Here is a 25,405-nt window from a genome sequence, read left to right as displayed (position 1 = left end):
TGTCCCCTGCAGAATAACCCATCCGCGCGACCTCAAGTGCTGCGTCCAGGGGTACGAGCGATTTCAGAGGCTTGTCTGTTGATGGGTTGCGACAGAGGCTTGCGATCTCTGCAAGGGTTTCGGGGCCGGCCAGTCACGGAGACACCGTGTCAGCTGGCCCGCTGACCGTGGGAAAGCCCGCCCAGCTTCCTGCTGTCCGCAGCCAGAGCGTCACTGCGTTTTCTCACCCAGGCCCTGCCGCTCAAGATAAGAATCTGCCTTGCAAACACACTGTCCTGCTAAAAAAAAAAACCCAACACACTCGCTCTCCCTCGGTCTGGAGCAGGACAGCAACATCGATTTACCCAGATAATCCGCAGCTCGATCCTGCAGAAGACGAACCGTCTCACTTCAACCTCCTCCTCGGCTTCTCGGGGCAGGGCAGGGCACGGGCACACGGAGCGAGGGCGTGGCCCAGAGAGACAACACTGCCCCCTTCTGCAAACCCTCTAGGAGTCTGAACCCGCGCCATTCCGGCAGCGCACGGTCAGTTCTGCCCCGCCCCCCTCGGAACGCCTAGACCCCACGGGCTCAAGCCCTTGGACCCAGCTGTTCTCTGAGCCGGAGGGACCAACAGATGCCTCCTTCTTACGCTCTTACTCCTGCGCCGAGCACCGGCAGACTGACAGCCCTCGGGCTGCCTCACACTGCCGCCTGACACGCAGGCCACTTCCCCTGCGAGGCCCCGAGATCACATCCACCACGCCTGGGGACCGGAAAAGGAACTTCGCAATACGAGAAGCAGAAGGAACGACTCCACGTTCTTCTTACTCTCGTGCAGCACAGAACACAGGAGCCCTAGACTGAGACATTGCAGACAGGATCAGGGGTTACACTGCATCGGCATTAAAATGCTAAAGGCACTTGACTCAAAGCCACTAGTCACGTTTTTGTACTACTGTAACAGATTTAGTCGCTTGCTTAGAAATCAAACTTGTCATTCAGCATATCTGCATCATTCACATATCATTGCACAGCAGTGTGTGTGTGAGGGGTCTACATCTCGGGTCTGACACAGGGGGAAGGTCCACACAGCCCTGCTGTGCGTATCAAGCCCCAGCTCAAAGCTCCTTTCTTTGATACCGTTTCTGCTCCATACTGTGCACTGATACACAGGAACAGATGCTAAAAAAAACAGAACACAGTTTCCAAGGCAGGCCAGCCAGACTGCTCCAGCTGACTTCACATTTGCTCTCTGTCCTTAGGGAGAACCAGGAAAACGTGGTTTGGGGATTATAAGAGCTCAAGAGGTTTAATTGAGCTGATTACCGTCGATTCACGCGAGCTTGTTTACCCCCCTCATAAGCTGAATTGATTTTTTTGGGGGGGGGGGGACTCTTGAAACCACAGACCAGGGGTGTCGCTGGGATCCCCGCACCGTCTTTCTCGACTCGGGGTACAGCTGCTAGGGGGCTCTTGCTCCCGGGCGGGAGGGACAAGGGTTTGCCAGAGATTGCGGATGTTGGGGTCACGCCTCCCAAGAGCACCTCTAACCCGCTGCCCCTGGGGGGCCTCTCGGGACACGAGGCGGGCCGGCTGCCTCGTTAGCTAATCGGCTCTAATTAGCAGCGAGGGCTGGCTAATCACTGCAGAGCCCTTTTCCTTCTGCTGCCCGGCTGTAGCTGCCGGAGTCCCAGGGAGGGGATCTGAGCTCTCTCTGAGCAGCAGCAGGGACCGCCGGTGCAGAATGATGACTGTGTGTCTCCCAGCAGGGGCTGCTGGTGCAGAATGATCACTGTGTGTCTCCCAGGTGGGGCTGCTGGTGCAGAATGATCACTGTGTGTCTCCCAGGTGGGGCTGCTGGTGCAGAATGATCACTGTGTGTCTCCCAGGTGGGGCTGCTGGTGCAGAATGATCACTGCGTGTCTCCCAGGTGGGGCTGCTGGTGCAGAATGATCACTGTGTGTCTCCCAGGTGGGGCTGCTGGTGAGAATGATCACTGCGTGTCTCCCAGGTGGGGCTGCTGGTGCAGAATGATCACTGTGTGTCTCCCAGGTGGGGGTGCTGGTGCAGAATGATCAGTGTGTCTCCCAGGTGGGGCTGCTGGTGCAGAATGATCACTGCGTGTCTCCCAGGTGGGGCTGCTGGTGCAGAATGATCACTGCGTGTCTCCCAGGTGGGGCTGCTGGTGCAGAATGATCACTGCGTGTCTCCCAGGTGGGGCTGCTGGTGCAGAATGATCACTGCGTGTCTCCCAGCAGGGGCTGCTGGTGCAGAATGATCAGTGTGTCTCCCAGGTGGGGCTGCTGGTGCAGAATGATCACTGCGTGTCTCCCAGGTGGGGCTGCTGGTGCAGAATGATCGCTGTGTGTCTCCCAGGAGGGGCTGCTGGTGAAGAATGATCGCTGTGTGTCTCCCAGGAGAGGCTTCTGGTGAAGAATGATCGCTGTGCGTCTCCCAGGTGGGGCTGCTGGTGCAGAATGATCGCTGTGCGTCTCCCAGGTGGGGCTGCTGGTGCAGAATGATCGCTGTGTGTCTCCCAGGTGGGGCTGCTGGTGCAGAATGATCACTGTGTGTCTCCCAGGTGGGGCTGCTGGTGCAGAATGATCACTGTGTGTCTCCCAGGAGGGGCTGCTGGTGCAGAATGATCAGTGGGCGCCTCCCAGGTGGGGCTGCTGGTGCAGAATGATCACTGCGTGTCTCCCAGCAGGGGCTGCTGGTGCAGAATGATCAGTGTGTCTCCCAGGTGGGGCTGCTGGTGCAGAATGATCACTGCGTGTCTCCCAGGTGGGGCTGCTGGTGCAGAATGATCACTGTGTGTCTCCCAGGAGGGGCTGCTGGTGCAGAATGATCACTGCGTGTCTCCCAGGTGGGGCTGCTGGTGCAGAATGATCACTGCGTGTCTCCCAGCAGGGGCTGCTGGTGCAGAATGATCAGTGTGTCTCCCAGGTGGGGCTGCTGGTGCAGAATGATCACTGCGTGTCTCCCAGGTGGGGCTGCTGGTGCAGAATGATCGCTGTGTGTCTCCCAGGAGGGGCTGCTGGTGAAGAATGATCGCTGTGTGTCTCCCAGGAGAGGCTTCTGGTGAAGAATGATCGCTGTGCGTCTCCCAGGTGGGGCTGCTGGTGCAGAATGATCGCTGTGCGTCTCCCAGGTGGGGCTGCTGGTGCAGAATGATCGCTGTGTGTCTCCCAGGTGGGGCTGCTGGTGCAGAATGATCACTGTGTGTCTCCCAGGTGGGGCTGCTGGTGCAGAATGATCACTGTGTGTCTCCCAGGAGGGGCTGCTGGTGCAGAATGATCAGTGGGCGCCTCCCAGGTGGGGCTGCTGGTGCAGAACAGCCGCTGTGCTGGGGCTGCGGTGTGCTGGGGCTGCGGTTCAAAGGTGGGGGTGATGGTGGTCCCCTCCTATGCGTCAAACACCTCGGAGTGAAATGGAACCCCGCCACGGGCTGCAGCTCTTCGTGACAGCGAGGCACGCCGGCCCACTTCCGGGGCAGAGGCACAAGCGCAGTGCAGCCTGGCGACGGCCAGAGCGTGGAGTGACAGCATCCTCCCGACTCGAAACCACGCCACCGCCGCAGACAGACAGAGCGCGCGGGGGGGGGGGGAGACGCAGGTGGAGAGAGAGAGAGAGAGAGAACAGAGGAAACCCACTGAAAGGCTCCCCTTTTCGTTAAAACGAACACTTCACGGGTCCTCCCCCCCAAAAAATAACCGGTCTGCTCCGTTTTCTTCTTCTTTCTCAGTGTTCGATGACAGCCAGAGCCCGGGACGGTGACGCTGCACCTCACCTCACGCTCCTGCGACGGCGTTGGAGCGCCTCGACAGCGCGGGCCTGCCATCAGCTTGTGATCACCCTTCTCTCCATTCCTCGCCCACGCTTAGGGGCAATGCATCCCTGCCGCCCCCTTGCAGGGAGGCCGGCTGATGTGCTTTAACCTTACGTGCTGTAGCACCCTACACATGGCGGTGTGGGAGTGGAGTGGGTTATATGCGAGCGTGAGACTGTCCCCTCGAAACTGGCACGCTCATCCGAGCCGCAGGGACAGCCCCCACCACGAGCGGGCTGTCCCAGGACACGAGCTGGTCTGGCCACGTTCCTGCAAGACCACGGACAGTCAGGCCCCTGGCTGAGCTCCGACCTGGCCACGCAGGAAAGATGCACACCTGCAGTAGCTGATCCGTAAAACTAGCAACCAGTACAGGTTTATTCCTGCTTGAACTACTTCTCAAACTACACCTGCTCCCAGTTTACAGGCAGGACACTAGAAGGCTGTTTACCCTGTAAATACTGTTTCAGTTCAGTCTCTAACTCATTTCACTACGACAGACCTTAGCAAGCATCTCCAGTTAATATTCCTCAGTACAATAACAACACTGGCTACTAAGTCTTGCTTCGATCATACTCATTGCAGAGGGCTAAACAGCCGAGCGTACAGCTTCAGTTTCACCCAGGCCTAGATTGATCGAAATTAATCATTGATTGATTGATTGAAAGAGCCGGCTTTGTGACAGAGCTGTTTCACCTCCTGGCTAATTAAGGTGGCAGATAACCAGACAGAGGGAGCGATGAGATTCGAGTGGTTTCTTGTCAGGCACACCGATGGACAGGCTGGCAGAGGCAGGCAGAGGACACCAAGACCAGGCAGGTAGTCTGACTGACTGACTGAAGGACAAAGACCGAGGCAGACACAAAGCCGGGCGTTTCAGCAGCCCTGTAATACTGCAAGTGCGGTGCAGTGCAGCCGTCTGCACGTCCCGGCGCTCTCACATCCACACGCCGGTGAAATACCCCAGGGCAGAGCTGACAGCACACGCCGGGACTCGGGACTGCACGGTGGCCGAGGGCGTGGTGGTGGGGGGGGCTGTCCGGGACAGGACTGGGGGGACACGGCGATGCCGCAATCTAGCGATGTCCGTCTACCGAGCCCACCCCACGCGTGTCGGTGCGTGTCGGTCCGGGGGAGCCCGGCGCCCCAGCCCGCAGAGATGCCGCGGTGACTGTACCGTTAGCGGGCCGCGCCGGGGCTCCAGCCCATCGCAGAGCTGCAGAGCCCCGCTTTTAGCACCAACACCCCCCCCAGATAAACCCCCGCGGCTCCCGAAAAAAGGTCCAGTTTAAAGACGGGTCCTACCTCGTGTCGTGAGGTGCTTGGAAGCAGGTCCCTCTCCTGAAGAAGCGAACGTTACTGTCGCACTCAGCCGCAGAAAAACCAGACGGATTATACTTTTTAAAAAAAAAAAACGAAAACCAAAGACGGCAGCAAGTACACCAGACCCGCTAAGCTTGCGGGGGTAGTGGTGTGCTGCTGCTCTTTTAGCTTAAACGCTTAAACTCCGCAGGATTTTCTGATCACGCGTGGGAGCCCAGCCCACCGGGAGAGCGGGTGGCCCACAGCACGCAAGAAGCAGGTTCCTGGGGGGTCCAGAAAGACACCACACGCTCTCGGTACGGAGGCGAGAGAGCCGCCTTCCTCTGTCGGAAAGGAAACGCAACGCAACGCAACACCACACGTCCGTGCCCGAGCTCCGCCGCGCGGCACTGACACGCCACTGCAGCTCCGCGCGGCCCGCAGTTCCGCTATTCCATTGCTTTGGCAACCGCCCTAGCAACGCCGGCACCGTCACAGGCGCGCTCCCGGGCGTCGCCGCGCCCGTCACAATGACCGGACCCTTTCAGGCCCGGCGCCCACCGCGCACAGCGACCTGCTCAAGCTCCATGCCCGATTCATCGGAGGCGGTATCTGTCACTATTCCAGCAGGCACTGCTTTCTGCCTCGCTCGCTCCTGCTGAGCCAAGGAAAACACTAGCGAGGATGTTTCCTTTCGCTGCGCAAATTCCTCAGACCTCCTCTCTCGCAACTCTCATACCGGGATACAGGGGTGCACAAACAGGGGTTTCCAGTCCAGGGGCTCGGGACGCACGCTCCTGAGCTCTCAGTCACAGAACCGAACCCCTAACCGACCTGCTCGCGGGGCTAATATTGCTTCATCTCCTTCTGTGTTTGTCTTCTTGTCGTTGGGTCCTCTTTGTGTTTCTCCTGTACTGTACTGTGGGGCGGGGGGCAGTGGGACATCTGACGCATGCCGACAGTGCGGTAAAAATCCAAAATTCACTCTAATGTGCGCAAATCTAAAAATGCGCTGAATTTGTCCCCTAGAGCGTTTAACCTGAATGCAGCATTCCCATCCGTCTGCTGTCCAACTGCTTGTTCCAGTACAGGACTGAGGGAGAGCCAGAGCCTATCCCAGCAAGCAACGGGCACAAGGCAGGGCACACCCTGGACAGGACGCCAGTCTCACAGGGCACACACACACACACAGACAGACAGACAGACAGAGCAAGGCCAAAACCCATGAGAACACAGGGAGAACATACAGACTCCACACAGACAGCACCCCAGGGACTACCGCGCCACCCTGCTGACCTGCCATATTTCCCTTCACGTTCAATTCACGCTGTCTGCCGTATGTGCGCTCCGCGGGAATCCGGGCTCCGGGCTCGTACTTCGGCGTCCTTGCCCTGTACACGTGCCGTGGCACGCTGCCATGAGCTCTTGCTGACGGGGCCGGGCCTGCAGCTGCTACACAGCCACGCAGAGTGAGGTCACTTCCTCACCTGGGGGTCTCATGGCAGCGCGCTGCGTTCCGATTTCGCTTTTCGCCTCACTGAAGAAAAAAAAGCACTGCAGGAAGGGGTTGAGAGGAGCCCTGGTGGACAGATAACAGGCTGCAGGAGCCCGGAGCCCCATCAGGTCTCGCACACCCTGACGAGCAACGCTCGGGCTGGGCGTCAGGGGTTCTGTTTTTCAGAAGGGCGAGGTGGGGGAGCTGTTTAACACCTGTACATGAAAACAGCAGCTGTGAGCCGTAGTGAACAGATCGATTTCACCCCCATGGTCACTAGATGTCACCCTGTGCTCAAGATTCAACGGTCTTGCACTTCCATTCCTTATCCACGGGGGGGGAGTATCAACACGCCTTCCGTACGTGGATGAACATTCGTGTCCCCGGCGCTGGTAATGAGCGTCCTCCGCATTTTTATTTGAGGCCCAGGGTGATGTCAATTTATCTTCCTGATAGTTCCTAAGGATCGGGCTTCTGCATCCGCACACACCTATGAAAGCTTTGTGATAAGAGGAAACTGCACACCCGCCCAGTTCCAAAACCACCGTGTTTGCTGCCTCTCTAGGCCATGTGAACACACACTTGGGGAAGTCGCTGCAGTTCTGTATCTACATGCCTTTATTCCACAAAATCCGTGCCCAGCAGCTTACTGTTTCTGCAGAAGCAGTACAAAGTCATGCACAGTCAGATTGTACACTACCGTTCAAGGATCGGGAATCCACACAAGCTGTACCGTGGCTCTGTCAGTACCTAGAGGTGAAACAGCTGAATTCCGTCCTTGCAAGCAGCTCCCACAGCTGTTTTGAACCGAAGGCGGTTTCATTAACCTCGCGCCGGTCCGTTATCCCAAAATATTAGTCAATAAAAAAAAAAAGAAAAAATAGTCCCGTTATCTGAAAATATGATGATTGCTTGACACAGAAATGGGTCTGGGATGTAGAAATCGGATTAGAATCAAGGCACGAGGTGGGAATAATAGGGGAGCCGGCCCTTGGGGGTCTCCCTTTCAAGCCCGTGTGGACAGGATCCGCATCGGCCTGCGCCTCCTTTTCCAGTGTGGAAAAGGACTCCCTGATCCTGACGGGGACTGACTGAGCTCCTGGGGGCACACTATCCTCTTGTTCCTGTCCCACCTGAGCTCTCACATATTTTCTTGAATTGTTTAACTAGCTCACTGTAAAAGTTTTAAGACGGCTTCAAGGTGCGCCGCAGGTAACTGTGCAGTACAGACTGTAAACTGTGTTTCTTTCAGCTCTCAGTTAGTTGACCAGGTACAGGCAGACACGGAAATTCCCATATGTACGACGTCGTGCCTGGACGATAAGGGACTTTGCGCCTACAGTTTTCCGACGGCGTCTTTTCTGACTGTGTGCCTCGGAGCGCGGCTGGCTGCTCCGGGAGGAAGACGGCGCGCGGGTTTCTCACCGCTGGGGACACAATGAGGGGCCGAGGCCCTTTGATTGTCTCCCGCCCTGCACCTGTCAGCTGTTCAGACAATGAGGTGAAGAGGAGGGGTGGGGGGGAGGTAAAAAGATCGCAGGCCTGTGATCACTCCAAGGGCTCCTACAGTACATGAGCATGGAGTGTGTGAAAACCACTGAAATGTCATTTTGCTCCCTGTCTCCCTCTCTCTGACCCCCCATGCATGTTGCATGCTGCTCCTACATCTCTGCGCATTAAGAGGACGGCTGGAGCTGTGTAGAACTGTTCTGGAGACGCCACTTCAGGGGCAACGCCCACTCCCACTCCCACAGAAAACCAGTTCCCACGCTGAACAGCCTTGCCGCATGCCAGCAGGGTGCATCATGGGGGGCGTACCGGGCAGCAGGAAAGATGGTGATGTTGCTCCTTGAAGGGGTGTTGGGATACCCCTACCAATATGGCAGACAGCTGGATCAGGGCACTGCTGGGGAGCCAGCAATGCCGAGTTCAAAGACAAAGCCAACGCCTGATCTGTAGGCTTCGCTGGAAATAAGCCACAATAACCCCCCCCACACACACAAATACTCTCTTCCTGTCTATGGAAAAACGTTTTTAAAGTCTCACACGTACCATTTTCTCTGCTAGTGCACACAGTTAGGCACAGAGCTCTTCAAATCTAGCTCTTCAGAAAGTGCCCTGCGTTTTTCCTTCAAAGAGAGAAGCACATCAAACAAGGGGTGCCCGATATCAGAGAAGGGGTTTAAATGGAGAGCTTGCTCGTTTCTCCCGTTTAAAACCCTAAATTAAAAGCTACATCTCCTAATCCCATCTGCTAATAACCTTGTTTAAAGACCACACATTTCAAGCAAGCTCTAATTAAAACTCTCACCTCCCCTGCTCTGGGATCTTTCATCGAAAAGCACGAAAACAAAACATGAAATAACCGTCAGTAAAGGAATTCTGTTTTCTGATTAACGGGCAGATCTGAGAGCCTATCTTTAATTTACATCCTTTTTAAAATAAAAAAACCTTATTCTCCATCAAAAGCCCTAATCAGATATCATTTGTCTCTGATGTCTTAAGCGATGTTTGCTTAAGGAGGAATGCAGATGAATTTGCTTTACTTCATGATTGTGAATTACAATGCTCTAAGCATAATCTATTATGACAATCAAGCTATAAATTCTTCTGGTCCCTGGGGAGTCCAGTACACTGACACAGCCCAGTCACACGTCTCTAGAGTGTTACATTTCTAATTAGATTTGCTCATTATTTTGTTATAACCACCCCAATTGGAATAGCTAGCTGTGAATTTTGTACTCGCAGCCATGAACCCATGATTGCACACATCGGGGAAGAATGAGGAAGTGGAGGTGGACTTCTCAGAAGTGACCACCCTCGAGCCACTTGACGATGGAAACAGGAGGGGTGGAGGGTCAGCACTGACGGCACCACGTGTCTGCAAGCACCCTTGAGGCTACGGGGGTCATGGGCCAGCCAATCCCGCCCTCCCCTTGGCGGCTTTCAGCCCATTGGGAGCCACCAGCCGCGGACTCCAGGCCGGCGCCGGCCGGTGATGTCACCCCAGCTGGAACCCGTGATCGGTGAGCTCAAGCAGCAGCTGAGACAGCTGGGAGCCGTCAGGATCTTGAATCCGAACCGTGGCACCACGCCGGCCAGGATGAGCTTGCTTTGTAGCCCTGATGCACACGTTTCTCTGACAGGACTGGGCGGGTAGCGCACGGCTGTCCTGGAGGTACCTCTGTGACTGACGGCAGGCTGGCTTCCAGCTGAGGATCGTTCCCCTCTGCTGCTGTACAAGTCTGAGCAGCGCCCTGCTGTGCCCTCCTATCCCTGCCATGCAAAATGCGTTTTCACAAACGCAGGCTGTGTGCCTGAACAATGCAAACTTCGCAGCACTACAGAGTGCATGTTACTACAGCTGCAATCTGAACTTTAATACTGGAGAGCTACTGAGATTTTTCTATGTACATTTGTGACTGTACTGTGTGAATAAAGAAACTAAAAAGCTTTAGGACGCACACACTCTGAATTTAAAATTTGCTCTGTGGTGTTCTGCTGCATATTAAATATATCTAATTTGTAATTAAGGTGATGTGCTTCTACACTTGCAGTTTGAACTTTAATACTGCACAGTCACTAAAGTATTTCTATTCCCACTTGATACTGTGACTGTTTTTTTCCAGGCATAACAATCGGAGCTTTAACCACGATGGATGGGAGACTCATTTCGAGGAACCGAAGGCTCCGAGGTCGTTGTATTTCTGGAGGCGAGGGGAAACCTGACAAGTCTCTGGTTCAGTGTCGAGCTGTAGATGACAGCTCGACACCTGATCTCCCTGAAACATCGCAGTGAATCACTTTCCAAGCTCAGCATCCCGGCTGGGATGTCTGAGCCACACATCACACTCCTCTCCGTCTCGGGCCTGCAGCGAACAGACCAAACTGCTGCACCCTGTACTTCAAGACGTCCTCATGCTGACTTGCTGACAATTTGAAAGGCCGGGACAGAAGCGCTACGACTTCTCCAGGGTAGCTGGCCAGTCTAATTAAGCAAAGGAAACGAAGGGATTGAAATGACAACCAGCAGACATGTCTGACCTCTGAGTTATACACCCGTGGCAAATGTGGTGCAGGCCTGTGACTCAACACCAAGCTCACAAGGGAGCACGCACAAACACCCAGGGGTGTGGCACGGCCTGGCTCTGTGTGCAGTGATGCAGGGCCTGAGCCCAGGCAAAACAAGGAATAGCAAACACCCACTGGAGCTCCTACAGAGAGGCGCGTGCCCGTGGGAGCAGAGCAGGCCTGCGGTCAGGCGGTCTCTTCTTCCCACCCTGAGGCGCACACACGCTGGCGGGATTCGCGGTACGAAAAAGCCTCCAGGCCTCAGGCCTGCGGTCTGCGCCGGGGGGGAGGGGGCGGTGTGTGGAAGCGAGAGAGGGCCAGGACAGCGCGCCCCGCAGAAGAAGATGACCACCCCGGATCACCCCGGGGGGTGGCTGGAGTCGGGGCGAGAGTCAGAGAGAAAACAGAGAAGGCTCTGAGGCCGAGGGTCGAGGGTGGCCCCGCGTGTGGGCCAGAGGAGCCCTGTGGTCAGCAGAAACAGAAGTGTCCGCACGCGCCAAGCGCTTTCTAGTGGTCATGGGAAGTAAACCCAGGAAACCACCCCACCCCCGCACAACGCTTGCAATTTCTGCCCCCCCCGGATCTCTTTCTGAAGGCCCGTCTTGTTGAATAATATGGTTTTCTGGGGGGACGTAATTGCCTGTGCGTGGGACTGCAGCTCTTCTGCAATGTGAATGGGCCCGTGCCAGGAGGGAGCGTGGGACCCGGAGCCGTGATCTCATGCAGCTGGCACCGGGCATGGCTGCCCTTTCAACGAAAACTGCGAATGCCGCTGAAATTCCAGGCGCAGAAAAAGCCCTCTTTTATACAATAAAAAAGATACAGTAAATGGCGCTCACAGACAGATATATATACAACAATGGCCAGAGCCAGACTAGACCAGACCACACCAGAGAATGGCTGTGGGCCCTGTAATTAAAGGCCATGGCAGCTACTGCCTGACCTTTTTCAGTATTGTGTGCCAAACTATTTCTGGCCTTGGAAGGAAAAGGGAGCGGGAGAGACAGAGAGGGGGAAGGACAGGGTGCCAAGATTGTCCTTCATCTCCGACGAGCTCCGATAGGGAACGGAGAGCTACGCAGCGCCCAGTGTGGCTCCTCCGAAAATGAAGGCACACACACACACACACAGAAGTTCTGTTCGTTGGCGAGAGCGGGAATCCGTGATGGGACAGTACCCAGTATCTACCGCTGGCCTCGTGCCTGTAGCTCGGCGCTCAGTGATCTTGCACTGCCGGACGGGAAGCTAAAACCCAGCCCGGCGGCTTGGCGCAACCAAAACGGATCAAACTGCTCTGCAAGGAGAGTCTCATCGCCACCCGTAACCGAGTTCGAGACGGGTCAACAAGGAAGAGGGGAAAAGACAAGAGGGGGGGATGAGGGGAGGGATGAATAAAATCAGTCAGGACAGCGTGGTACTGGGAGAGTATGCTATGCCTGAGAGCGAGAAACGCAGACGGGCCGATAAAACCCACAGGACACACAGACAAGCAGAGCAATGAGCCCAAGGAAGAGAGAAGAGCGCACCTCTGAGGGAGACAGGGTGCGACTTAACTGAACTGGGTGCGGGCGTGCCCAGCACTGCGCTGAGCCCGGGACAGAGCCACCGAGCGCGAGGGAGGACGACAGACAACGGACACTGCGCGCTGATTTGGAAACAGATTGCAACGGCTGCTCAGTGTCGACTGTTACTGTACACTCACACCGACAGCTTGGCGAGAGAGAGAGAGAGAGAGAGACACCATCCCCTCCAGAGAAAGTCGAGGTGCCTTAATTGTATGCAAAGGAGCACCGACGCACCCTGCTTATGGGGACAGTCCAAGCCCGGCTGCTGGAATCTGAAAATCTGCCTTTAACACCGCGAAAGGCTAAAAGAGGAGAGGGGGGTCACAGGGGAAGATCTGTGTTGGATTTCTGCCCCCGATCCGGCCTGAAAAACGGAGCACTGTCCCCCTTTTTTTGGACACCTCCCAAAATATGAAAAGGTCCCGTCTGGGCAAGGGTGTGTCCCGCTAGCTCGGGACAGCATGAGAATAGGCCATTGTTGGAAAGAGAAGAGAGAGAAGACAGAGGCAGGAGGGGGGGGGGGGGCACTCTAAAATGTTTAAACAATGCAGCCCCCACACCCGGCTCTGAGGCAGAAGCCTGACGCACAAAACCCAAGGAAATCTGGCAGAGCTGGAGACACATTAGCGATGGAAAAAACTATCACTGCGCGAAAGGGCAGCGGTGGGATCTGTAATCACTGCACTGGGGCAGCGAATTGTTCCGACACAATAGAACAGCTTCGGTGCGCCTGGAATAAGTCCCTCCAAGGATCGCTGTCCGACAGTGTCCAGATCAGAAGACGTGCGACTGACTCAAGAAAGTCGGCTTCTGCTGTGGTCTCCCAGCAAAGCCACACAAAGCCACCTGGACGCAAGACTGCAGGCTTCAAACCAGAGGAGGCCATGTCGCCAGTCTAGCTCATCCGGCGGATGGCAAGTTATTGAGCCATTTCTTCTAGGGATCCCAGTAACATAACTGGGCAGTTTGCTCCAGACCCCTACCACCCTTTGTGCGAAGAAGTGATTCCTGATTTCCCCCCTGCTCGAGCTGATAGAGATATTTTACCCTCTCTGTGGAAGGCATTCCAAGGCCCAGGAATTCACCTTTTCTACTGTGCTTTTAACTGTTTCTAGAGCGGAAATGTCCCTTTTTTGTAACATGGCAATTTCCCTCAAGTGACATTCTATGATTTTCCAAGAAACATCTTAAGACTTTGCTGTCAGTCTAGAACAGCAGCAGTGTCCACTTCGACGTGAGACCATGAGAAAGGTTAGAAATGAGGAGAGGCCATCTGGCTGGCGGCAGCTTATTTTCCCCAAGGGTCTAGTCTAGTCACTTCCTGAAGGATCCCAGGGATTCTCCTTTAACACCGTTGTAGCGCAGTCGGTCCCAGATCTTTCGAATCTCCAGATTTCATTTAGTTGCCAAAATAAGGCAGTTCACCTTGTGAGAACCTCCTCAGGGATCCTCACAGCACCTTTCTCAAACGTTATCAATTTTATGAGCACGTTTCCTCAGCTTCGGTCCTCACGGACCTGCACACAGACAGACACAAAGAAAGCTGAACAAGTGCCAGTTACAGGGCAAACAGCCCCAAAACAGAAAGAGACGTCTGGGCTGAAACACTGATTGCAGGACCCCGGCAAAGTGCAGGAACACTTAAACTCAGTCCAAATTTCACGGATCTGCTGTTATTTTAGGAAGGGATTAGCAAAATGGGAAATGCTGTAGCCGATGTGAAGAGGTTCAGCCCGTACTCAGGACAGCTTTAAGTATTCAACCGGAATCAGACCTTGAAAGCATGTGCATCTGTAACTCTGGCTCCCTCTTATCCTTAAGAAAATCACAATTGTAAATAAAGACTTTCAGATGTTTCTTAACAAAAAGATATACTGTAGATACATATGATTTGATGTCACGGACATAGATACATATTAGGATTCAGGCCTGAAACAATTTTCTACTTGGAAACATTCAAATATTTGAAACACTGTAATTAGATTACAGTCTCAGACCAGCTCAGCCCATATCAGAAGCAATTTCTCCTTATTCAAGGACACAGATTAGACTTCCCGTGTGCAGAGGTATGATCCATTTTACCCGCTGTAGGCTTCTGATGAAACGGAGCTGTATGTGAATACAATATTGTATTTTTATCCTATTAGCTTTTATATTTGTATCGTATCATTCACACAACTGGGCAATTTCTTTGAGCTTGAAGTCAACAAGCTTGAAATGTACTGTAGCTGGAGATGACAGACTCCAGAATAATTATTATCCATCCAGAGCAGCAATGACAAACAGCTGGCAACCTTGGAATACCCATTCCATTTAGAAGATGACACGTAGCGAGCGGTACAGGCTTTTCACACCCGAGTCCAGAACAGAAGGAACTACTTGCTCTAAAAATACTTTTGCGAGTTAAACTTTGGTGTCGCACAGCAGCGTTCGTTTGCTCTGCAACATACGAGCGAATCTGGTGAATCCTGGAACGGCTCCAGCTGCCGTGCAGTAGGAGTAGGATTTGTCCCACCACCAATCCCCTCCGAGAGCGTACTGTCCTTATCTCCCATCATCACGGAGGCAGGAGACAACAGGCCCAGGAGCTCGGGATCACAGTGGAGAAACTAAATACCATTATCAGTCAGCCCCGCGGGGATCAGCCAGCATTAGAAAACAACTTCTTGCTACATTTTTTGGATCACTTTATAAGAAGGGTTTGTGAGGGCAGAACGATTACACGTGAAGTAACACATGACAAAACACGCATGCGCTCCCGGCACACGCCCCACAGTCCCGTTTCGGTTCCTACTCATCCGGTGTCACAACACACACAGTAGATATCCGGGGATGCGTATAACCACCCCCGCCGCCTCCGAACACCCCCTTCTTCCCGAGATTGCAAGTGGCATCTCCACACCTGCGCAGGAACACCACAGCGTGGGCAAAAGCCGGATTGTCCCCACGGAAAGCCGTGTGGCTGTGGCTGACGGGAATGGCACGCCGTAGGGTGAAAGAGAAAGGGGCCCTGCCTGACCACGATCTCACCCCGCATCCGACGACGTACCGTCCTCTGTGCTAAGCACTCTTGGGAAATCCCGGCCCAGAACAAACGAGCGACACCTGGGTGACAGGGGGCCTGTCCCGGGCTCCGAACTGAGGCCACTCACTCAAACACAGGGGTGGGCAGGACAGCAGGGAGAGAGCACGGCCCTGGCCATCGCGCCCGTCAGGGCTGCACGCTCTTAGAAAGAGTCTGATTGAGACTGAGCCACTTGGTCTGTCAGTGGGGGCATCCGTCATTAAAGAGCCCGTTTCATCTCTCGCTCCCAGCTCCCAGCTCCCAGCTATTATCTTGTGAACAGTAATTACAGCCTGTACATCTACACAGCTGTTTTGCTATTTTTAAAACGTACACACGCATGAACGTTTTTTTTTAACTTCAAAAAACGTCTTTCGACGCTTCAGAAACGCCGGGAGGTGTTTTGGAAAGCCCTCCGGTAAAGCCCGAGATAATCTCGTCATGATTAGGGATCCTTCTCCTGTTTGTGCAAAACCATCATCCCCGCTGGAGCCCTGCCCACAGTTTTCCAAACCTGTGCCAGGGACGGATCGTTTTCCGGCCTGCTGCCAAAAGCAGGAACAAGACGATGACCACAAGCACGCGTCACCAGCCCAACCTCGTGGCTGAACCGCCGCTGTTTGTGAAAACTAGTATAAACTGGGTGAGCGACTAAGTGCCTCACAGACAGAAGGAAACCGTAAGAATGAATAAACACCATGCAGGCGGTGTGGATACAGTGCACTGACACAGACACACGCACACACCCTGCAGGTATGTCTATCTTGTTTAGCGCAAACTAAGCAAACTACATTCCAAGTTTGAGAATTAAAAACATGGAATGCGAGCTCTAATTCAAAATGCGATCACAAAAATCAATAAAAAGATACAGAGTGGAGATGTTTCATGTTGCAGAGTGCTAAATGGTTAGGTTTGGGCAACAGCAGAACGCAATAAGTTGTGCACATAGCACATCAAGTTACACCTATACACGATGACCACTCCAGTAGGTCCTTTGTGTGTTTTTGTTTACTTCTAACGCCCTGCTCACTTACTGTACGTGCTTGTGTTCTGCATTCGAGGATTCTGACCGCGTGAGAAAAAGCAGGCCGCACGGAGCACCGTGTCCGGTGTGGTAAGATAATGGGACAGACGGGATGCTGTTCTCCTGCCCAGCGGCTGCAGGAACCTCCTGCCCTTCTGTTTGTGTTGAATTACGTGCCCGTGTGATGTGCAAACTGTCGCCCTCGACTCTCTTCCGGAAACACGTGGAGCACCGAGGAGCATCAAGAACTCCTTGCAGAGGTCACCACCCCTCCGCACTCGTGCTGCCAAGCCCCCCCACCGGAACATCGGCCACATCAACAATACGCCTGACCCCAGAGTGGCCTGGTGGCCTGAGCTACTTACATTGTTTAAGAACGGCCAAGTTTGGAGTGTCGTTGTGATGAATTATGACCGTTGTAAACAGAAACAAAGTTGTTTACTTTAACTGTCAAAACCCATGAAATGCATCTTTTAAGTAGATTCTGCAAGGAATGCAGGAGACTAGAGCCCTGTGACTGGGCTGTGTCAGTGTGCTGGACTCCACAGGGACTAGAAGAGTCTAGAGCCCTGTGACTGGGCTGTGTCAGTGTCCTGGACTCCACAGGGACTAGAAGAGTCTAGAGCCTGTGACTGGGCTGTGTCAGTGTGCTGGACTCCACAGGGACTAGAAGAGTCTAGAGCCTGTGACTGGGCTGTGTCAGTGTGCTGGACTCCACAGGGACTAGAGGAGTCTAGAGCCCTGTGACTGGGCTGTGTCAGTGTGCTGGACTCCACAGGGACTAGAAGAGTCTAGAGCCCTGTGACTGGGCTGTGTCAGTGTGCTGGACTCCACAGGGACTAGAAGAGTCTAGAGCCCTGTGACTGGGCTGTGTCAGTGTGCTGGACTCCACAGGGACTAGAAGAGTCTAGAGCCCTGTGACTGGGCTGTGTCAGTGTGCTGGACTCCACAGGGACTAGAGGAGTCTAGAGCCCTGTGACTGGGCTGTGTCAGTGTGCTGGACTCCACAGGGACTAGAAGAGTCTAGAGCCCTGTGACTGGGCTGTGTCAGTGTGCTGGACTCCACAGGGACTAGAAGAGTCTAGAGCCCTGTGACTGGGCTGTGTCAGTGTGCTGGACTCCACAGGGACTAGAAGAGTCTAGAGCCCTGTGACTGGGCTGTGTCAGTGTGCTGGACTCCACAGGGACTAGAAGAGTCTAGAGCCCTGTGACTGGACTGTGTCAGTGTGCTGGACTCCACAGGGACTAGAAGAGTCCAGAGCCCTGTGACTGGGCTGTGTCAGTGTACTGGGCACCATAGGGACTACAAGACTCTCGTCTTGGGCTGTGCCATGAATAATAGAAACTAGAGCACTGTCAGTTGTACTCAGTTTTATAAATGAGTCTATACAGTACCTCACTGTGCAACTGCAGCCACTGACATTGAACCCAGAGGACAACTTCAACAAGTAAAGTAAATTAAGAGGGGGTGCAAGAGCAAGATGTTCTTCTTTACATCAAGGTTGGGGGGGTCTGGAACAAACTGCCCAGCTATGTTACTGGGATCCTTAGAAGAAATGGTCTAGCCACCACAGGAGCTAGACTGGCCACATGGCCTCCTCTTGTTCGGAGGTGATCAGGTGACCACTGCCCCAAGTCCAGGTGGCTTTGCTCTTGTTTCTGTGTGGCTTTGCCTGAAGAGACGATCGGGCCGGAGCTCGAGCTGTGAGATCAGATGTCAGAAACGCTTTGTTGTTGTTGTTTTTTTTGTTTTATAAGAGCGATTTTCAAAAAGAATTTGACCTTTTATGGGATGTCAAACGGTGGCATTTCCCCCCCCCCCCCTTTTTTTTAAGATTTCAAAAATAAAGCTATAATAATAATTATAATAATCACAATAATCATGAAAAAAAACAGAACAAAACAAAAACCAGGACCCGGGTGACCTTTGCAGTCTAATCTGGTGCTGGAGGGCTGGGAGTTACATGGGGTCTATTGTGCTGGAAGCTGTTATCAGCGGCCGCAGCTTCCTCCTGCTCCGAGCCCGAGAGGTAGGGAAGAATTCCTCACTGGAAAGCCTGCGCTGTCTGGAGCGCGAGCACACACACACACACAGCCAGCTCTAACGTCACAGCTGGGCCTGAGCTCACTCTGCAGGAATGCAGCTTTAGAAAGAGAGAGAGGGAGGGAGAGAGATGGAGAAAGGGAGAGAAGGAGCAGTATTTCTGAAAGGAAAGGGGGACGCAGTGAATCACGCGCCTTCGGCCACAGGCGGCGCTGCGAGCGCTGACGGAGAGGCCACAGCGCGGTGACGAAGGGGAGTGGAAAAAACACAGCCGGCTACCAGTGGTGTCCCCGATGACTTGTGAAGCAACGAGCTCTGAGAAGGGCAGACCGTCACACCGCTGACAAAGCGCTGACGAGTCCAACATGCGGCACAGAGGTCTGACTCGCCGCAGGCCGGCCTGACACAGCAGCGCGGGTGAGGTGCGGGCGCGCGCTGTCGATAAGGTGCTTCGGCCCACGGCTCCACCGGGATTCCGACCGGTGCGTTCGCACCTGCGTGACGCAGCAGGGACGATTCGCGCGCGCGTGTGTGCGTGCGTGCGTGTGTCACACGCCATCCCACCGAGTGCTGTCTTATTTCTGGGACCTCCGGTGCCACAGTGACCTACGGGATGGCAGGGATGGGAGGACACTGCACTGTTACCTGAGAATGTTCTCCAATCAGGTGTCCAGGTCGCATGAATTTACTAGAACATGCAATCCACCCTGAACTGTAGCAGGGGTAGGAGGATGTATGTGTAAACATGTTCTGAAACGTTTAAGCTGCAAAAATGTACTGGAGGGCGTCCTTGGGATCCTCATTCCAGAATATCATGCAGAGCAGCGCCCTTCCGAAAGACACTGGCCACACAGCTCCGGGTTCGACACAAAGGACCTGCCACGGGTTTCTGAAACTGCGGCTTCTCATAAACTTTTTACAGCACGGCTTGCAGAACTTCGCAGATGTGATCCCTGTTCATGCGTTTGTCCTGTAAAAAGCCCAGCCAAGCTGTAAAAAAGTCACAGTAAAATTAGAACACAGTGTACTGTATACCCTGCCTTCTCGGTCCCGATGCAGAAACTTGAGTAAGAGCCACAGTTCAGATGGAAGCAAACACAACAACTAAAACTAATCTCAGTTTTAGAAATAAAATATTATTACCTGGAAAAACAGATGGTAATGTGCCGACACTGCCAACCACGGTTTTGAAAACTGCAGCTCTAGTCAGAGTAAATATTAATAAGACTCTGCAAGTGAGAGGAGAACATGCAGCCCATCTTCCGGGTTTGCCTGCCAGGATCTAGACGACCTGAGCGTCTCGCCCAGACGTTTCCTAATAAAATGATATGGCTACGGTTTCTGAAGAAGTGCGGGGCTATTTTGTTTTCTGCTTTGCGTGAACTCACTCTGGAGGAATGCGATTTCAGACACAACAAGCGCCGCGTGCGCGTTGAGAGAGAGGAGACGCGGTGTTGTTCACCCAACGGTGGACTCCACAGTGACTCACGCGCCCAGACCCAGACGGAGGGAACCTGGGACAGGGGCGTGGATGGACAGGAGTCTGATAAGGATGAGCGCACTTCAGCCCGGAGTGCAGAGGTGACTCGCACCTGAGCACAGCGAGAGAAGGTGCAAGACAGAGCAGTCAGGCGGGAATCAGCTGACACACGGCTGCTCACAGACAGCAATCACACAGGCTAGCAAACATGGTCAGATCCAAAAGTGAAAGGAGACACATGTACAGGGAATATGTAATAAAGAGCACACCTACTCTCACGCACAGACACACCACCCAGCCGAGGCCCCGAGGTTACACTGGGTATTCTACAAGGTGCTTTGCTTTTCTTCACTTCCTCCATAGCAGCGATCTCCAGCCCTTCTCCAGCAGTTTCCAAAGACCGGGAACAGTTCGGCCCTCATTCACACGGGGCATTTTTTAAAATTAAGCACTTAAGAGTTCAAACAAAAATCTGGATCTGATCGGGATCTTTAAAGAGCAGGTGAATCAGGGTGACCGATAAGACGAACTGGATGGCGCACAGAGACCCCTGACCCCTGAACAGCGCCCTGACAGAAGGAAGAGCTCTTTACATACCGAGAGCCCCAGATTTCAGGTTTTAAGTGCTGGAAATGCACAACTGTCAAAGTAAAAGAACGATATTCTCTTGATTGCATAACTAATAAGATTAATAAAAGAAAAATGAACAGAACAGGCTCTCCTTCAATCTGTGACTCATTCAGTTTTATCTCCCCCTAGTTCACCCAGCAGGACCGTCTGAACAGTGATAGCAAACACCCTGGTATATAGCATTTCAAAAAGAAACACACGTATTCTCTAAAAACACTGCAGAAAAAATAACCTGGCACTACAGTAGTAAGCATATTAAGGCAATTTCCCAGTAAATCCTGGTTCGAGAAATGTAAAAATATTCTGGCATTAGAGATTTCCACGATAAATCATGTTTTGATGAATGTAAGGTGATGGCAGATTATCATTTTTTACCTTAGACCAATCTCAACAGGAACAAACTTGCCCCTCTAATTTAACAAGAAATGAACTCGTCTGAAAGAGACTTCCTGAGCTGTTAAACCGTAGCTGGGAATTAACTCGGGGACGTACACAGCTAAGGACAGGCAGACGGCTCTCACACCGCACACACAAACTCACACGGCTGGAAGAGCCTTGTTCTGGCAGCTGTGTTGCCTGGAACAGGCTCAGCTCATGAGGCAGAAGAGGCATCTAAGCCCAGGCCGACCGCAGACAGCCACAAGGAACAGAAACAATGGGATTTGGAGATCTGACGGCACAGCAGCACAATGCAGGTAGTGTGAACTGCGCTCCCTGGAAGGCACAGCTAAGACAGCACAGACAGGAGAACAAATAGAGCAGGGGCTTATCAAAGCCTTTCTTTTCTTGCACAAACTGTAGCTTAACAATTGAAGTGTTTACATCAAGACCCAGCACTTCTTACTTGCGACAATACAGTAAACACTGCCCTGCACCCAGCCAAGACTGGCTCGAACCGTTACAGTCCGCCCGGTTTTTGAAATGGCCAGCCGCAGATATGCCCACGTTGGCACCCCTCACCTCCTGAGACGCCAACCTTGCCAACCCAATAAATGACTCAAATGTAAAAAAAAAGATTTTATTTCTTAAGCCACTCTTATCCGACTCTGAACTCTCTTCAGGTTTATTGACACCTCCTGGCATGTGATCGGCTTCGACGGGGGATCTAACTGGGGACGGGGGAGTGAACTCATATCACTGCAGCTCGGTGCAGCCAAACTCATATCACTGCAGCCACTGGAGCTGCTCCTGGGACGAGAGGAAATCCACCTGACTGCACTGCTTGCACAGTCCATACTGCTCTTCAACTGGAGCCGCGGCCAGACGCCACGTTCCAGTTGGTCAGTATTTAACACGTACTCGTTTCCAAACTAGTGACTGTACAGTGCGCCGAATGCAGCCACTAAAAACCACTGAAAACAAGTATTTTTTACTCGTGTCTGTCTGCCCTGCTCTCCATCAGTATCAGCCACAGGCAGAGGACAAGCTCCAAAGGAGATCAATAAAGTGAAATGACCAGCATTTTCATATGACGTTTGCAGATGCACGCTTACACAAGCCAAGTGTTTGTCTCACTGCACGGTTGTTGTGGAGAACAGGTGATACCTGGTATTGGTGGACTGACAGTGCCCTTCTGTGGCTTTAGTGCAGAAATCTTTGACAGACAGTTTTTGGCTCCTTGGGACAGACAGAGTCAGGGCTGTCCTCAGCCCTGTCAGGCCTTAAGCTCTTTTCCCCTGTTGCTGCAGGGGGGGTTCCCTGTTAACCATTAACACAAGATTAAGACACTGGCATTCCCTAGCAGTGAACTCACAGATCAACAATACTTTTGCCAGGAAGCCCAGGAGACGACGCTTAACCCCGCAGCCCTGTCAAGGACAGACACACACACACACAGGCCCGTGTCTCCCCCTCACCTGCGTGACTCACGGAGAGCGGGGGCAGACACGCTACCCAACACACAGACAGGAAACCACGCCGTGCTCCGCCGGCTGCAACACATGAAGCTGAAATAACTCAGCATGGAGTGGCGAACGCAGAGCTGTCCCTGCTTTCTGCACAAGCGTAGGTATCAGGCCCCGAACAAGGCACCTCATAACTAGCACGTCTGTGCTTGGAAGTGTTATACAGTACATTTTGTTTAACCCCCCATCTATACACACACAGTACCATTTTCTAAAAGTGTGATGGGATAGACTCGTCACAATACAATGGCTGGTAGGTCGGTTATGGATCTGAACTACGTTTCCTCTGCTCAGACAAACAAACTTATGTCACAGCGGCTGTCTGTGTCAGCTGTCTAACAGGGGAAAAGTTCACTGCTCCTTGCTCCCGGACATCAATGACTCTTTATGCGGAGCCGAGCTTCAGTCCTATGGGGGACTCGCTGTGTTTTTTACTGCAGCAAGACTCCAGAGCCTAGCAACAAGCCTTTCTCCCCCATAAGCTGATCCCATTGTCCAGTGTCTGGAGAGTGAGTGGGAGACAGGGAGAGAGTGAGTCATCTGGATGCCACTGGGGGACAATAGCGCCCTACTGTGGAAGGGCAAGGAATGGCGGGGGGGTGGGGGGGGTACAGGAGGTTGTGTGGGGATTGCATTGTACTGATGAAAAGGCACCGAGACATTACTTCATCCATCCCACACTACGGCGGTATTAGTAACTCCTGCTTCACCAGGGGGCACGGCCCATTCTTCCCTGAACTCCCACCGCAAAACACCTCCTGACCGGTTACACACCGGTTTGCACACCAGCCGACGTGACAAAGCACAGAGCCCTCTGGAGCTGGGAGGCGAAGACGGCCCCGACGACACACATCCTCGCAGCTCGCTGGCCCTGCTGGCCGATTCAGGGTCTCCTGCGTGAGTGAGGTGTGACAGGGAGTCTGGCCGTGTTACACCGCACGCAAGGGAGCAGCCAGATTAGGGCAGGCCTGGCTGATTTCCTCAGGGAAAATAAAAACAAGGTTTTCTTTCTGAAATCCCAGGTTCCTGGTTGGATATGTATATATAACCTGTTTTGCTTTTGCAGCCTGCGTTTTTGGGGTTCATTCGGGACTTGCGGGTCGCTGAGGGATGGTGTGCAGGGTGGGGTTCAGGGGGCTGCCGGCGAGACTGCAGTGTGTCCCCTTCCTTTCCGCTGCAGGCCTGCCGTGTGAAAACCAAGGCACGCTCAAGTGGATGCCTGTCTGTTGCCTTCAGCTAAGCCGCGTAACAGCTGGGACATTTTAAAGCGGCACACAGAATTACAGTAGATATAGCTGAGCACACCCGTCTCCCAGTCTTCCCAGTTATCTTGGACTGGTGCTCCTTCCCACTTCCGTCCCCGTGGCGAGCCAGGGCCGGGGTGGCCCTGCAGAAACCCCAGGCAGGAGGCTCGTTTACACTCTGGTAAGCCCTTCCAACCTGCACAACCTCTCTTCCCCTCTCTTTAACTCTCTCTTTCCCAGACTGCATTCCTGCACGGTGAGTTCATCCGCCGAGGAGAGAAAAATACGGTACTGCAGCAGCTTAGCAGAAATTCAGAAGAAAAGCGCAAAGACAAAACGGGACATGCAGACAAATGTGGAGAGAAGAACCTACGTATTGGAAGCTATATTTAAATAACTTGTTGTGTTGGTGTTCTCGAGACACCTGCATTGCACTTTCTACACCAGCACCATTATTGCACTTGTCTTTATTTCAGTTTTATTGTACTTGATCAGACTAATCACATCTGCTGTACCCTGTTGGACCTGCCCGTACTGTAAAACTTTGGGAACTCTGCCGGACGCCCTGTGTCCGGGTGCCAGGATGAGGCCCCACACGCAACTCTAAGCAACCAGCTATCCCAAAGCCAAGGCCTTCGAGACCAATCCTGAATTTAAAGTGCTCGTGTCTCTTACGACTTGAAAACTGACCTACTAGGGGCTCAAGCTGCGAATATAGCAAAGATACAAGCTGCGGATCACAGCTCCTCGAATTAAGACGCGTTAACGTGGAGAACTCATCTCGGAGAGCCTGGTTTTGACTGGTTGCTGATGACACATCTTGCTTTGTAATGCGTCGTTCCAAGTCATATAAGCACACCCCTGACATCACGTAGGACTCTTAGAGGATATCATCACCCCGAGATGTTAATATCGGCCTTTTATGTGAGTGTCTGCATCAGGCTCTGAAGGAGGTACGCCAGGCCCTCTTGTTCGTGTCTGCTCCATATTGTGCCCGGTGGTGTGTCCCACACCAAACACATGATCAACAACTGTCGTTTCTGCTCAAAGGACAGATCTGTCAATCTCAAAACCCTGTGCGTGACTCTTTCATGACGGAAGAGTGGGAAGAGAACGGATGAGCGGGAGAGGGGGCAGAAAACGCGGGATGAGCCGTAACGTGCACACCAGGAGAGAGGAGTTCCCAGGAGTGCGATGCCTGTGTCGGCATGCGTGCCCAGTGCCCAGGGGATGGGAGCTCAGCTATTGTGCTCATTGGGAGCCTAATGGCCACAGTGCGTTAATCCCGGGGGTCCTAGTGCGCCTCCTCTGTGGCCTGATGTGCTCAGCTCTCTGAAAAGTGCGGCTGGGCCTGAGCCAGTCAGCCAGGAACAGGACTGCATCAAAGCCACAGCTCCACCGTGTCCCATTGTTCCCAGCCCCTGCTCAGAGGAAACAGGGGCTGCGCTGTTATTGTTGGACTGCAGAAGGAGACACGGAGAGAACGTTTGGAAAAGCAATTTGTACCTGAGTCACAACGGATGGGAATGATGCGGTTTTTTTTCCGACGGGATCAGGAATTCCGAAGGACAGGGAGACACCTGGGACAGGGAGCAAACAAACAACAACAGGCTGGTAAAAACAAAAAACAGGATCCCAAAGCCTAAAGCCCTCCCTCACATTGCTGAGAGACTCATGTAATCCGGTCGGTCTTGTACAGCCCACCCTCATCAGTCCCGTCAAGAAACTAAAGTCAGTCTAAATAAGGGGAAAAAGAACACTCTAAAGTGCT

The 25,405-nt window shown here is 53.3% G+C and overlaps 1 protein-coding gene across 2 annotated transcripts in view; it reads right to left on the bottom strand.

Annotated features, from left to right (window-relative positions):
• Positions 1 to 25,160, bottom strand: part of sun2 (Sad1 and UNC84 domain containing 2) — a 39,574-nt gene extending 14,414 nt beyond the window's left edge. Inside the window, exon 1 of one of the 2 annotated variants that reach the window (XM_088931080.1) lies at positions 25,141 to 25,160. The gene's annotated coding sequence lies outside the window, so the exon portion shown is untranslated. Of the gene's footprint in view, positions 1 to 5,116; positions 5,463 to 25,140 lie in introns of those variants that run through there. The other variant, XM_088931079.1, reaches the window with a different exon arrangement.
• Positions 25,161 to 25,405: the final 245 nt, after the last annotated feature.

Source organism: Atractosteus spatula, chromosome 13, assembly GCF_055471065.1.
Source record: "Atractosteus spatula isolate fAtrSpa1 chromosome 13, fAtrSpa1.hap1, whole genome shotgun sequence".
NCBI lineage: Eukaryota > Metazoa > Chordata > Actinopteri > Semionotiformes > Lepisosteidae > Atractosteus > Atractosteus spatula.
Note: the sequence above shows the minus strand (reverse complement) of the source record. Positions and strands in the feature narration are given on the sequence as shown.